We start from the raw sequence: 13,712 nt of genomic DNA, 5'->3' as shown, positions 1-13,712 counted from the left end.
GATGCGATGCATACGGAGCTCTAAACACTGGGTTTTCAAGAATGAGTCACCACTAGCATTAGACAGGACAAGAGCGCATGCTCATAGTGGTCTCGGTCACGTGCAAAGTTAGCTCAGAGGTGAGGCCATTTTCCCTCTGTGCTCCTAAGCTGTTCCTAAAGCCATAGTGTCACCCCAGAATCCAGGCGTTAGCACTTCCTTCTCTTTCACATCATTTGATGCCAGGGGATTCTTCTAATCAGTCTCGTGACTGCTCTGGTTATTAGGCTCTAATTCTCATAGAATTTACTTTTTGTCCCCTTGTTCCTATTTCTTGACAGTTATTTTGGGGGGGTGATTTGTGTTGGTGGGGTTGGGGGGTGTTCTGAGAAATGTCAGGAAGAGTTCCCAGTTGTAAACACTAGACTTGACAGCAGAAAGGTTTTGGGAAAGCAATAGGATTTTGCATTATTTTCAAAAAATACCCAGCCAAGACTCTTGTCTCCTCACCACCAACTCACTGCCTTGCCCCATGTGGACACGATCTCTCCCCTTTCCCATTCCAAATGCCCCGGCTGCTGCTCGACCTGCATCTCGCTCACCCTTGCTCACACAAGTGACTGAAAGGAGGCTTGGACCAGAGCAGAGCCCTCAAACCAGGCTTAATGCAGCTTACCAGGTTCAGAGATTTCTTCGGGAGCTTCAAACACTGAGGTTCCATATCTACCTATTTAACTTCTGGGGAAAGCCAATCTTATTGCTAACCAGAAGATAGAAAAGGTTAAGACTTTCTGACTTGGATAATTCTGCCAGTTGTGTTGACTCCAGTAGGGCTAATCTACTGGGGCCTAAAAATCCAATATATGTAATCACATCACTTCCATGGCATGTCTCTGTTACAGTCAAGACATCCAGAAAAGGCCATCTAGCTGCACAGAATCTTTGCTTGTTGAGGTCGAGGTTCTCCTACACATGAGCTACCCAGGTCTCCCAAAGTCACTGTTCATTTCTTTGAATGTGGACTGATTCTTTCCAGCATATAATATTCTGGTTTACATGTAAAATGTTGCTAATAATTAAAGAAGTAAATTGAACTGAATTGTCCACTAACAACACAGAACCATGTACTTATTGAAAAATAACCTTTAGCTAACCAAACAGAATACAAAGGAAATATATCCTAGAGTGTTTGTTGCCTTTCGTCTGAATTATAAAGCACATTTGGTATCCTATAGAATATGTCTTTTGAAGGTTCTTGAGATTTATTTGAGTGGAAAAATACTTCCAGAATTTTAAAAATAATTTTGCATGTGCTTATTCTACAAATTTTTCAAATTGCAGGCTTAGCACTGTCAGAACAAATCTCATTTAAAAAAAAAACCCTATTTCCCATAGTGTAGAAAATGCACAGAGGACATTTGCAACAAGAAACAAGGCAGCTAACAGCCACGGTCATCAGGCCTCATGCCTTCGCTCTACACTCACTGCACGACCTGAGTAACTTGGGACGCCGGAGCTCCAAACTGGCAAATAATGTAGAGTATTCCTCCTCTGTACACTGGATTTCAGAACCACATTCCCTGAATAACCCAAGTCAAAAGCATCTTGTAAAACTAGCCATTTGGGGAATAAGGAAGATAAACCCATCTTTGTCCTCATTATTGTGACCAAATGCCTGAGAAGAAGCAACGTAAGTGGGGCAGGCATCCTACAGTTGGGACAGGCTATTCTAACAGAGAAATCATGGTGTGGAGGGCAAGGCAGTTTATCACACAGCATCATGGTCAGGAAGCAGAGAAAGATAAAGGCTCGGGTTCTGCTCTCTTCCATCTTATCACCCAGACTAATCTCTCAGCCCATCCGTGGTACTTCCCACATTCAGAATGAGTCTCCTCTCTTCATTAAAACCCTTCTAGACACATTTAGTAAAGTGTTCTTATGGTGATTAGCAAGCAAAGAGGGAGAAGATAGACCAATACTAACACCAAGGGCTGTAAAATCAAAAGCCCAGGGCCAGGAGTGGGATACCTCCAGTCTTCCCAAATTGTAAACAGTTAGCTCTAATAATTCCTAGTGTAGTAAGATATTCCCCTGGGTCCAGTGGTGGTAGGAGTGTTATGAAGTAACCAACCCATTTCTGATAGGCTTAAAGCCTACTACAAAAGACGAAATGGACACCTACTCCTGTAAACCTGGCCAAGAACCTATGGTTGAGGAAATCATACCCGAGGGGTCACCTAACACCATCAGAAAAGACAGATGTTTACACTGTGATTCATAAAGTAGCAAAATTACAGTTATGAAGTAGCAACAAAAATAATTTTATGGTGGGGGAGGTCACCACAACATGGGGAACTGTATTAAAAGGTTGCAGAACTAGGAAGGTTAAGAACCACTGGTTTTAAGAAAATCTAGTTTCAATAAACTACAGGATGCTGACTGAGTAGGTTGATGTAAAGTTAGCTTGAAAATAATATATTTTTAGAGTATCACAAAAATACTGGACCAGTTGTAATTGTTATGTTAATACAAGAGAGGAGATTTTTAAAACCTTGTCTTTAGTGGCGAGTTTACCATTAAAAATCCTGCTTGATTGAATGGTCAGCCCTACAAAGATAGAGAAAATGTAAAAAAAAAAAAAGGAAAGGAAGGAAGAAAAGATTAATACCACATTGCTACAGCATCATTTCTTACTGAGCAGATTAATGATTTTTCTCAGATGCTAACTGAAGAGTTTGAGAAAACTACTCAAGTATTCTCTTTGGGCTCAGGAAGCTGTAGAAACATGTGGAAAAGCGTCTGGATCTCAGTGTTACTTACATTTCCCAGTTGACTCTGGTAACTCATAACATTGTCTATTATTTTTATTCCTCGGTTAAAATAGGCATTGATCACAGAGAAAGGAAGAGTTTTCATCCTAAATGCAGTTTGGGACCCAATTATTCACCTACAACTAACGCAGGCCTTAAACGTAACAGATAGCTTGGTTCTAACTATACATTTATCTCTCACACACAAGCATGATTTTACTATAGCTGGAAGCATCATTTAAGCTTGCATCGTGTGTATGCATTTGTCTGCATCTTGGACTTATGAGTACAGTCTTACATTGATCCTATTCTGAAGCGTAACCAAAGTCATACGAGGTGACTTGCAGCAAAGATGTGAACCAGACACAGAAATGATCTATTGTCTTTAGATCTCATTTTCCCAACACGTTTGTGCAGACACAAAAGTTCACACCCTCCAAGGTCTGGATACACTTGAATTCAATTACGGTTGCCTTTAGCCAGCTAATTGGAAGAGATTATTTGATGATGTCATTGTCACACTTGTGACTAAACACACATGAGAGGACTCTGAGCAACGTGGCAGCCAGAGCCCTTGGTGCTGAAGCTCTGATGTGACCCGATGTTTCTAAGAAAGCTTCCCCTCTCATAGCGTCTAAATCACCAGCTCTTCATATGCTTCAGTCAGAGCCCATTGTTAGCAAGTTCCCAAAAGAGCATTCCTCAGCATCAGAGTTCCCTTGAGAGACCAAGTAGTTATGACTTAAAACTCAAAATACAAAGAAATGTGCAATTTGTACTAAAGTTCGGACACAGTATTTCTACAGATGAAGGTAAATCCAAGATTATAATAGCAATTCCTACAGTTGAGAGGCCAAAAGTGTACATGGAAGAGGGACTCTTCAGAGTCCACTAACAGTCTGACCTGTTTCCAGGAACAGCATTTTGGACAGGTCTAAATTCACCAGAGACTTAGGTTTAATTCATATTTATTAGAAACATGAGAAAAATTGCCAGTTAGAACAATGTGTGCTAGTGTTTAGAACAATGCGTGTTAGTGTTTCAATGTGGATGATCTCATCTAATACTTGGGCCCTGCCCAGATTTGAAATCAGCCCTGAGAACCTCTCACCTTGAAATCAACACAAGATGGGAGGATATTAAGTAACTTAACCAAAGCCACATTGTAACATAGTGAGTGGTGGGCCTGCAGCTTGCCGGCTGTCCCTTCATGGAAGATAGTGGCCTTACCACCAGATGAAGAGCTTTCACTTATTAGTTACTTTATGTCTGTGGCTGTGATAAACCAACAGGGCCAAGGCAAATTGTAAAAGGAAGAATTTGTTTTGGTTTATCATTTCAAAGGGATACATGCACCACAGGAAGTAAGAAAAGCAGAGGGCAGCAGGAGCAGGGAACTGAGAGCTCGCACCTTCAACACAGGTGAAACAGAGAAAGGGAACTAGAATTAGAGCAATACTACAAAAGCTCAAAACCAACCCTTGGAGACACGCCTCCTCTAGCACAGCCACGCCTTCTAAACCGCTCCAAGCAGCACCACCAACTGGGGATCAAGTGTTCAAATACGCGAGCCTATGGAGGACATTTCTCATCCAAACATGCTCCTTTCACTTCCCTTTATTCCTTAAGAGTTCTCAAAGATCACACCAGTGCTCTTGACTTCCATATACTTCTGAATATCCAGAGTATGGATAAGTATCTTTGAGAAAGAGGAATCTTTTAAGATGAGAATTTGGTACCCTGGTACATTCTATAGAATCACTGGGCCAAGTTGTGTTGGGTAACTGCTCAGCCTCTTAAAGCTTTAAGGTCCAGAGTCCCTGGCACTGAAAGGGTTAACCGGATGATCTCACAAGATCATTATCAGCCCTGTTCTTCAATGATCTACCTATCCTGCTTAAATACTTTAAACATTAAAATAGCTAGACAACAAAATCAAAAAAACAAAACAAAACAAAAACAAAAACAAAAGCCCTGTCATCCTTATCCAGCCAAAAGTAACAGGTACCAAGATGTTTCTCCCTTAAGGACTATCTAGAGGCTGGAGGTGCAGGTTATGGGTATAGCATTTGTCCAGCATGTAAAAGATTCTGGGTTCCATCTCTAGAACTAGGAGGGAGGACAGAAAGGAACTGATACTATGCACTGGTTAGTTTTTGTCAACGTGACATGAATTAAAGACACTTTGGAAGGATGAACCCATCTAAAGAAAGTGCCTCCATCAGATTGGCCTGTGAGCAGCCTGCCGGGCAATGTCCTGAATGAAGATTGATGTGGGAGGCTAGCTCACTGTGAGCAGAGTCATCCCTGGGCAGATGGCTTTGCGCTGTGTAAGAAAGCAAGCCGAGGAGCCCAGGAAACAGTGTTCATCCTTGGCCTCTGCTTCAGTTCCTGCCTCCAGGTTCCTGCCTTGACTCCTCTCTGAGATGGATGGCGGTTGTGGAGAAACAAACCTTTTCCTCTCCAAGTCACTTTTGGCCATGATGCTTGTCATAGCAACAGAAAACAAAGTAACAGACACTGGCAACCTCGGCTGGTCTCTCACTGAATGTGTAGTCCTTACAGCTGTTCTGCCATTCTTACCTTAGAGAGAAAGAGAATGAAAAGGGGAGGTGCAGAAGAACTGACCACACAGCTAGACGTTATCGGCAGAGCTTGGATTCAAACTGTTCACCTTCCAGGAAACATTTGTGCGTGGATGGACAACCACCCACAAGTGAAAAGTGATGTGCGCATGCTTATTATCTCATTGTTTGGGGGTGAGATTTAAGGTGATCTTTCCTTAACCATTACACAGTATATATGTATCAATAGATCACACCATACCCCATAAATAGTCATAATTGATATGTCTATTAAAGTTTTTAATTCGGGCATGTTACAGTATTGTTAGAAACGGGCACAACTGGTTCCTGAGAGTTGCCGCTCCACGCTGGGCCCCTGGTACTCTCGGACCCCGGCAGTTGCTTCCTGGTATTAGCTCTAGCACCACAGGGCTATATAGAACTAACCTTAATTTACTTCAGTGGTGGCTGGTTCCAGTGTGGCACCATGACACATTAGCCTAGCTATCTTTTAGCCCCAGCAGTCTCTCCCTTCCCATTGCTAGTCACCCTGGATAGCCCTGGCCAGCCAGGAACTCTAGTCTCAGCTACCCAGTAATGTCAAGACTTAACGAACTGTAGCCCAAGAACCAGATTTATATGTAAAATACTCAAGGTACAATACATCCACACAATGAACTTACAACCAATTGATAAAGGTATAAACCGCCCACCTAGATAAGATAAATTTGCCTATAGAAATCCATCCCTTAAGAAACATTCATAACAACCTGTATCTATGTAGAGATGCATGGTGAAGATCGTTTACATCTGCCTCCATGTTGCTTCTCTCTTTCTCCTCCTCACTCTCCTTCTAAAACCTCTGTTCCCGCCTCCCTTTCTTCCCGTCCAATGACAGGCCTTGTTTTATCCTGTGTCTGCCTTCACCTGCATAAGGACATCAACCTACAAGGGCATATGAAAACATTAGCATAAGAAAAAATAAAGAAAACCTTCCCAAATCAAGCAGCAGATCCTTCAATGAAGGGAGAGCCGTGTACTCTGTTGGCTGGCAGAACTGGTGCCAAGGACTCCACCGAGTCTGAGATTTTGTTTAGAGTATCTTGTGTGATCATTGCAACTCCACTGACACAACAGAGGCGCAGCTGGACTGGGCCTGTTTCCCTTAAGTGACAAGCTGTTAGCTTTGCCTCGTGGCGGTGCTGACTCAAGCCTCTGGAAGAGCATTGCTCTCATTGTCTTGCAAGAGACACGCTTTCCTACGCTCTCCAATGCGGAACAAGCACAGCCCACCCAGCCCTAGCCTTTTTGGACCTATACCTGTGCATCTTTCCTTTCTCCATTCCATTGCTATCCCCATCCGGTTTCTAAGACGAAGCCGTGCAGAATGCAACAATGAAAGAAATGACTGCACACGACCAGCAGTTCAGCGTCTGACTCACAGCAGCGGCATTTCAAGTGCTCTCTACTTGAAATACTTGAAATGCCATTGGAACTACTGAACACATCCCCTGGTTTGCTTTCTGATGCTTTAATAAAATACTGACCAACTCGGCTGGGGGTGGGGGGGCACACACATTTACTATCACACTTCTAGGTAACAGCTCATCACTGGGAAAGGTAGGGACAGGAACTCAAAGCAGGAACCTGGAGACAGGAACTGAAGTGGAGGCCATGAAGGGGTGCTGCTTCTAGGCTGACAAAGAAACTAACCAACACCACGCACCTCCATTGGCACAGGTTTACTACTCGGTCAGTGCTGCTCCACAATCACACTCAAGACTCTCTTGAAGCATGAGGAAGAAGGAAAAAATGCCAACCCAGACATTTTCTTTAAAAACAAAAAATAAAAAAAACAAAAAAAAAAAACTATTCTCACCTGGAGACTTCTGCTTCCCTCTCGTCCATTGGCAATGTATCACATGACCATTCTTACCTTACGAAGGGAGCTGGGCAACTGATTGCCGACCTGAACCAAAATGGGATGTGTGGGTAAGACAGAAGGCATGATATCTGCTGATCAGCTAGGTCACTAATGGTCTCCTCGGGTTTAAAATCACATATGATCTCTGGTTTAACTTACGGTCGGGTTTACCCAAACAGAGTGGAAGACCCAGATACTGAGCACCTGTCACGGCCACATGCAGAACCAGGGCACACCAAGGCAGTGCATGAATAACTCAGGCCATGGTCGTTCTGCTCTGGAGTGATCTGGCAACAAAGCAGGGAAATAATTAGAGAGAGAAGGTATGAGTATCCAGGCTTGTCTGTAAAGAGCCTCGTTCTGGAGGTCCCGGGGCCCTCCCCAGCTAGGCAATCGACTGCCGTGAGCAAAGGGAGGGGCCACACATGGGGAAAGGCAGCCTGTGGTCTGCCCACTGAGCCACCCATGTGGGCTGGGCAGCCAGTGGAAGCTTAATCAACAGCCAAGGGGCAAGCATTCGTCTCTCTATGTGGCCAGGGTTAGCGTGATGAAGCGCCTTCTTAAAGAGATGAACGTTTTGACTGGGCCAGAGCTGTATGTGGCCTTGAAGATTTGCCTAATTAAGCAAAGAGATTTCTCAATGCTTTCGGGGCTCCAGCTGCTGAAGCCCAAACCCTGACAGCAATGAATTAGAGTTTGAGCAGGAGGTAACAAACATCTGGCAGCCCGAAGATGCACAATGAGAGCGTCTCACGAGAATGGGATCAAGGCGGGGGGGTGTAGCTGAGAAATTGCAAATAAACTTTGCTCTGACATTTTGTCTCTGGGAAGTTCTACAGGGGAAAACACAGTAATTGTACATAAGAATATAAAGAAGGAACCTAGCCCACAGCCACTCCCTTATGGCCACGGCTTCTTTGCCTGACTCCAGTTTTAACACAATGCTTGTTTTGACTCCTGAATGGATAAAAGGATAACTGAGTTCCTTATTCATTAGGAGATGAAGAGAAGGATCTGGTCCCCTGAAGTCATTTTCCATGAAGTAAATTAATAATGGCATGTAGCCACTCATTGCTTACAGATGCCCCCGTGTCTCCAAAAAGTCGCCCAAGGGTGGAACATCAAACTGATGCCCTGTGTCCGCGCTCACGCTGGTGGCTGTCTCTAAGTGAGAAGATGGCAGAGAGATGTCAAAAATCGCTTGGAAGATAAAAATCTGTCACTTTCTTGGGAAACACTGGGCTCCGTGTGGGTGCAGGGTAGAGGGAGGAGGGCTCTTGTCGGATGTGTGCCGCAAACCTCTGACACTTGGTGAAAAGAAGTGCCCACCTCCGAGGCTTACACCATGCGTTAGACAGCTGAAGAGGGCAAAGCATAGTTCAGTTCTCCATGTCATCAGTTAGTAGAGCTGCCATAGAGCATCACACATACTGACTGGGTGCCTTAGACAGTGGAACGGACTATCCCACAGTTCTGGAGGCTGGAGGGCCGCATCGTGGGCCTGATGTGGACACAGCTGGTTGAGTCTGGTGGCTGGGAAGGACCATTGTATTTCCTGGATTCTGGCACTTTTATAGGCTGGTCATCCACTGCATTTCTTTGGCTACCTGATTTCAATCTTCCCATGGCATTCTCTCAGTTTCTCTAGGTGCCCGAATGTTCCATTTTCATAAAGACAACCAGGCATTTGATTAACACCAATCCTGATGGCTCCAGCTATACTTTTGCATCTATAAAGACTCCATTTCTAAGCATGGCCACCTTCACAGGTACAAGGGTTTAGGATCTCAATGTCTTTGGAAGTTGCAAGGAAACCCATCACACCAGATATGCTAGGAATCAGTTTAGTTTCTTTTAAAATTAGTGGCACATAAAGACCAACTGCTACCTTTTTTTTTGGATGTTTGAAAGCTACGTTTGTTGCTTTTTCATAAACTTGAAGCAAGCTCTTCCCATCTGACCCACAGCATTCCCTCCCTCTACACCTTTACCACCACACAGCCAAGGCCTTGGGCTTAGACTCTGTTCCTGAAAATGTAGGGATTCAAAACTCTAAGATCTTCTCAGAACTCAGAGATCAGAAAGTTGAGCTACCGGGATCACTTGGAGGCTTCGGTCAAAAGCAGGTTACGCTTGTGACATAGACAGATGGAAAGAACGCAGTTGCCAGGTCTGTTATGACCCCAGTTCTCTTCTGTCTGAAATGAGTCCAGTGACTGAGCAGACTCCTTCTCAGAACTGAGGACTGGCTTGCCATGGCCAGGCCCAGCAGGTCTTGTGTCCTTCCAACTCCCTCTACAAGCACAGAAGCAGCTACCATCGTCCCTCGACCTGTCTCCCCGCTCAGTAACCCCCAGAAGAGTGAGCAGCCCCAGCCCGCAGCCTCAGGAAATAATTCTGAAAAGGAACAGACATCCATACAGAAAACTGAAGACTCGGGGGAAAAAAGGCAGTGGACTTTGGAAGATTTTGACATTGGTCGCTCACTAAGAAAAGGGAAGTTTGGAATTGTCTGTTTGGCAAGGAAGAAGCAAAGCGAGTTCATCCTGGCTCTGGAGGTGCTGTTTAAAACGCAGATGGAGAAGGCAGGTGTGGAGCACCAGCTATGAAGAGAAGCGGAGATCCCACCCCACCTGCAGCACCCAGACATCCTCAGGCTGTATGGTACTTCTGTGACGCCACTGAAAGAGTTAAAAATGCAGCCAAGAAGTCGGAAGTTTAGAAATGCTAAAATGCTATCTCACCCTGAAGAAGCCCTAAATACCTCAAATTCCCGACCCTGCTCTCTGCCACTAAATAGGTAAAAGGTCACATTTCTTGAGCCTGCTCTTGCAGGAACTTGGTGAAAGGGCATAAGATAGGCCCTTAAGTACGTGATCCTGACCTAGTAAGGTAAGAGGAAGCTTCTCCCAGGAACTAGCTGACTATAAAGTTATATTATAATCTTGAAAACAATCTTGAGAAACAAGAAGCTTCTCCTTGTGATTTTTCACTGGTATTCTCAACATTTTCCAATGGCGCCATCCCTACCCCCTTGGGTTGTAGTTTCTTCCTTTAAATACCCCTTCTCCCAGCTACTTGGGGTCGAACTCCTCTACCCTTGTGTGCACTTGACCCCAGTGTTCTGGTTCCTATCAATAAACCTTGTGTGATTACAGCAAGGATGGTCTCTTGTGAGTTCTTGGAGGGTCGCATCATCCCAAGACTTGAGTGAGGCTCTCCCCGATCTGGGGGTCTTTCACCATCAGAGTTTATCTCACTCTAGAATATGAGCCCCTCAGAACAGTCTATAGAGAGCTTTGAAAACTCTCCAAGTTTGATGAGCAGAGAACAGCTACTTACATCACTGAACTGCCAAATGCTCTGTTTTACTGTTCTTCAAAGAGAGTCATCCACTGAGACATTAGGCCAGAGAACCTGCTTCTTGGGTTGAATGGAGAGCTGAAGATCACAGACTTCCAATGGTCTGTTCATGCTCCACCTTCCAGAAGAACCACTCGGTGGCACCCTGAACTACCAGCCCCCGGAGATGATAGAAGGCCAGATGCATGATGAGAAGGTGGACCACTGGAGCCTTGCTGTTCTGCTACGAGTTCCTAGTACAGATGCCTCCCTTCTAGGCACACACCAGGAGACCTACAGATATTCACATTCCTTGTTTATGACAGAGGGAGCCAGGGACCTCATTTCAAGACTGTGAAAGTATAGCTTGAGCCAAAGGAGGAAGTCCTTGAACACCCTTGGATCCTCAAAATCTCCAACTGGCCACAGTAACAGAGAAACAATTAGCAAATCATCTTAGGGAATCTGAAGCCATGAACACTGCGCAGCTGTGAGAAATGCCCCATTGAAGCCGCCTGAACCATCATCACTCTCCTCAGGGTACCTTTCTGAGCAATTAGTCCTTGGCCTTCCATCCAGGAAACCCTGCCTGTTGCCCAGCCCCCAAGAACCATGCTGCTTTTCCTGGTTTAGTAATCTGTAGGGAAGATTTCACTGCAGCTGTGCCACCTCCTCCCCGGCCTAGGCCCCAAGGTGTCCTTGTAGGGCGTCTCAGGTGGGAAAGTTACCAGTGATCACCTGCATCGTAGTCTCCAAGTGCCTGAGTACCTGTGTACCTTATTGGGTTGCAAGGCCTGGGAAAGCTGCTGGAACGGATATGCAATCTTTTAAGTGTTAATAAAGATTTGTATAGACTTTGTTTTCTTAAGTGACATCCATTCAGGGCCCTCCTGTTTTCAGCCTTCAGAAGTCCATGTGGATCATCAAGCACTGTAATGGAGCCTGTTCTTGACATCTGACTTGGGACCTGACTCAAGTGCTTCTGGATGTTTCTTATGTTGGAGTTCTGCAATGTATGCAAACTTGTTACATATAGAACTATATGTATAACAAAAACAATTGGAAAAGTCTGAGTGCTCAACCTACTTCAACTACTCTTCCTCCAGAAACCTCCCTGGGCCAAGTGCTGGCCTGGGAGCACAGAGTCAAGCGTCAGGATCTCGCCATCAACACACCACCACAGGGCAAGGCCCAAACAAACAATTGTTCCAGACCCAGCTGCCCGGGAGAGCAAGATGGAGTGTTTCACAACTTCAGAACTTTTGAGTAGAGTATTATTTTTTTAAGTGAATTTTCTTTGAGGACCCCGAAATACCCCAACTGCATGCCAGCATTTCCTGTCTTGTGATTCAGGTCTGCTCGTGGAGTTCTGCGGCTTAGAACCTGCCTATCTCTGCCCGGTCCTCTCCATGCCCCATTCTCCTCAACCCAAAAAGAAGTAAATAAACAAAAGGAAAACATCTGAAATCTTTCTCCTTGAAAAAAGCCACTCAGTTTGGATCAGATGGGTGCTTTAGGAGAAGTTAGTGGCTTTGGCTTGTCTTATAATAGTCCACTCATTAGACATCAGGTCTCAGAAACCACCTTAAACCCTGTGACATCACGGGTCATTATTCCCCTTTCAAAACTACATGGTCTCAGTTTCTTTAACCCTTTCCCCTGCCCTTATGAGTGCCTGATATTTGTGCTGCTCTCCCAGGCCCTTGGTCCTTCACAGTGATTTCTTCTGGAGCTTAACTTTTATTACATAATCTGCAAACTTCTCTTACTGCTCTACGACTGTCTACTTTCTTAACAGTCAGACGCAAGGAGAAAAACAAACAAAACTAAAATAACATCTATTCAAACACTACATGCTACAGTGGAGCACACGCTGAACACACATGTAGGATGCTCCAAAGAGCAATACCATGGTGGCCTGGGAGGTACCGGGGTCAAGGGCAGGGAGATGGGGAAAGATCTTACACTGGATGCAGTAGTGTAGGATTATACAGTGCTTGAAAAATAAGACGTACTCCATAAATGTCAAACAGCACCGGCACTGACTGGATGGTGACCTTCCCAGAGCAGGGCACATTGATAAGGCACAGGAAATATGGGAGGTGGCTTAGGAAATCCTGTGCCACAGGGGGTTAGGCATCTCACTAGAGGATGTCCTGGCATGACTGGCTTGCTAACAGGTCTCTAGTTACAACATTAAAACACTTAACTTAAGATAGAAATTCAACTATAGAGTAAATCGGTCGGGGCTTGGGGTTGCCAGCTGGTTTTCTTGAGGGTTCTCTAACAAGCCACTTGAAAACAGAAATGGTAAGAATGAGATTCCCTGATGATGTCCTGCCACAAACACCCTCAGCTCTGGGCTCTACCCTAGCTTTAAATTATGATCCATCTGACACCATACGACTTCCTACATGCTGCGTGTGCTAGGAGGCTCACTGATGCAGGCTCACCCTGCCTGTCAACTCCATGCCTGGGAAGGACCTGGCTTTTCTCACTGCACTGGCGAGCCTCCTTCAGCCACACCTTCCCACCCCGAGCCCCACACCCTCTGTTCCAGCATCTTAGCTCTCATTGCCAGTGTGCTCGTCCCACAAGACCTGCTGATGCCACTCAGTGTCACTGACCCCTCACTTCCAAGCTTGTCTTTTCTGTCAGCTGCCTTAATCTCATGCCCTCCTTTCGGACTGATTTCCTCTTCAGCCTACTTTTGTATTTAGGTAACCACTAATTTATTCTCCAAATTCCATCTTCTCTCCTACCCCCATCTCATCTCCTCACACTCCTCAAAAGCAGGTATTCCTATACACACACAGATACACACACATACACACACAGATACACACAGATACACACACAGATACACACAGATACACACATATGCATATACACATAACACACATATGCATATACACATAACACACATATACACATATATATGCACACATACACACATATACACACATACACAAACATACATACATGTACACACACATACACACACAGATACACACACATACACAGATACACACACATACACACACATACACACACAAACACACATACACATAACACACACATATATACATATAT

General features: G+C 44.8%; 1 pseudogene; it reads left to right on the top strand.

Annotated features, from left to right (window-relative positions):
- The first annotated feature begins 9,532 nt into the window (after positions 1-9,532).
- On the top strand, positions 9,533-10,977 carry Aurka-ps3 (aurora kinase A, pseudogene 3; annotated as a pseudogene).
- The last annotated feature ends 2,735 nt before the right edge of the window (positions 10,978-13,712 follow it).

The sequence above is a fragment of the Rattus norvegicus genome, chromosome 4 (genome assembly GCF_021556685.1).
Source record: "Rattus norvegicus strain SHRSP/BbbUtx chromosome 4, alternate assembly SHRSP_T2T, whole genome shotgun sequence".
In the NCBI taxonomy this organism is placed as follows: domain Eukaryota; kingdom Metazoa; phylum Chordata; class Mammalia; order Rodentia; family Muridae; genus Rattus; species Rattus norvegicus.
Note: the sequence above shows the minus strand (reverse complement) of the source record. Positions and strands in the feature narration are given on the sequence as shown.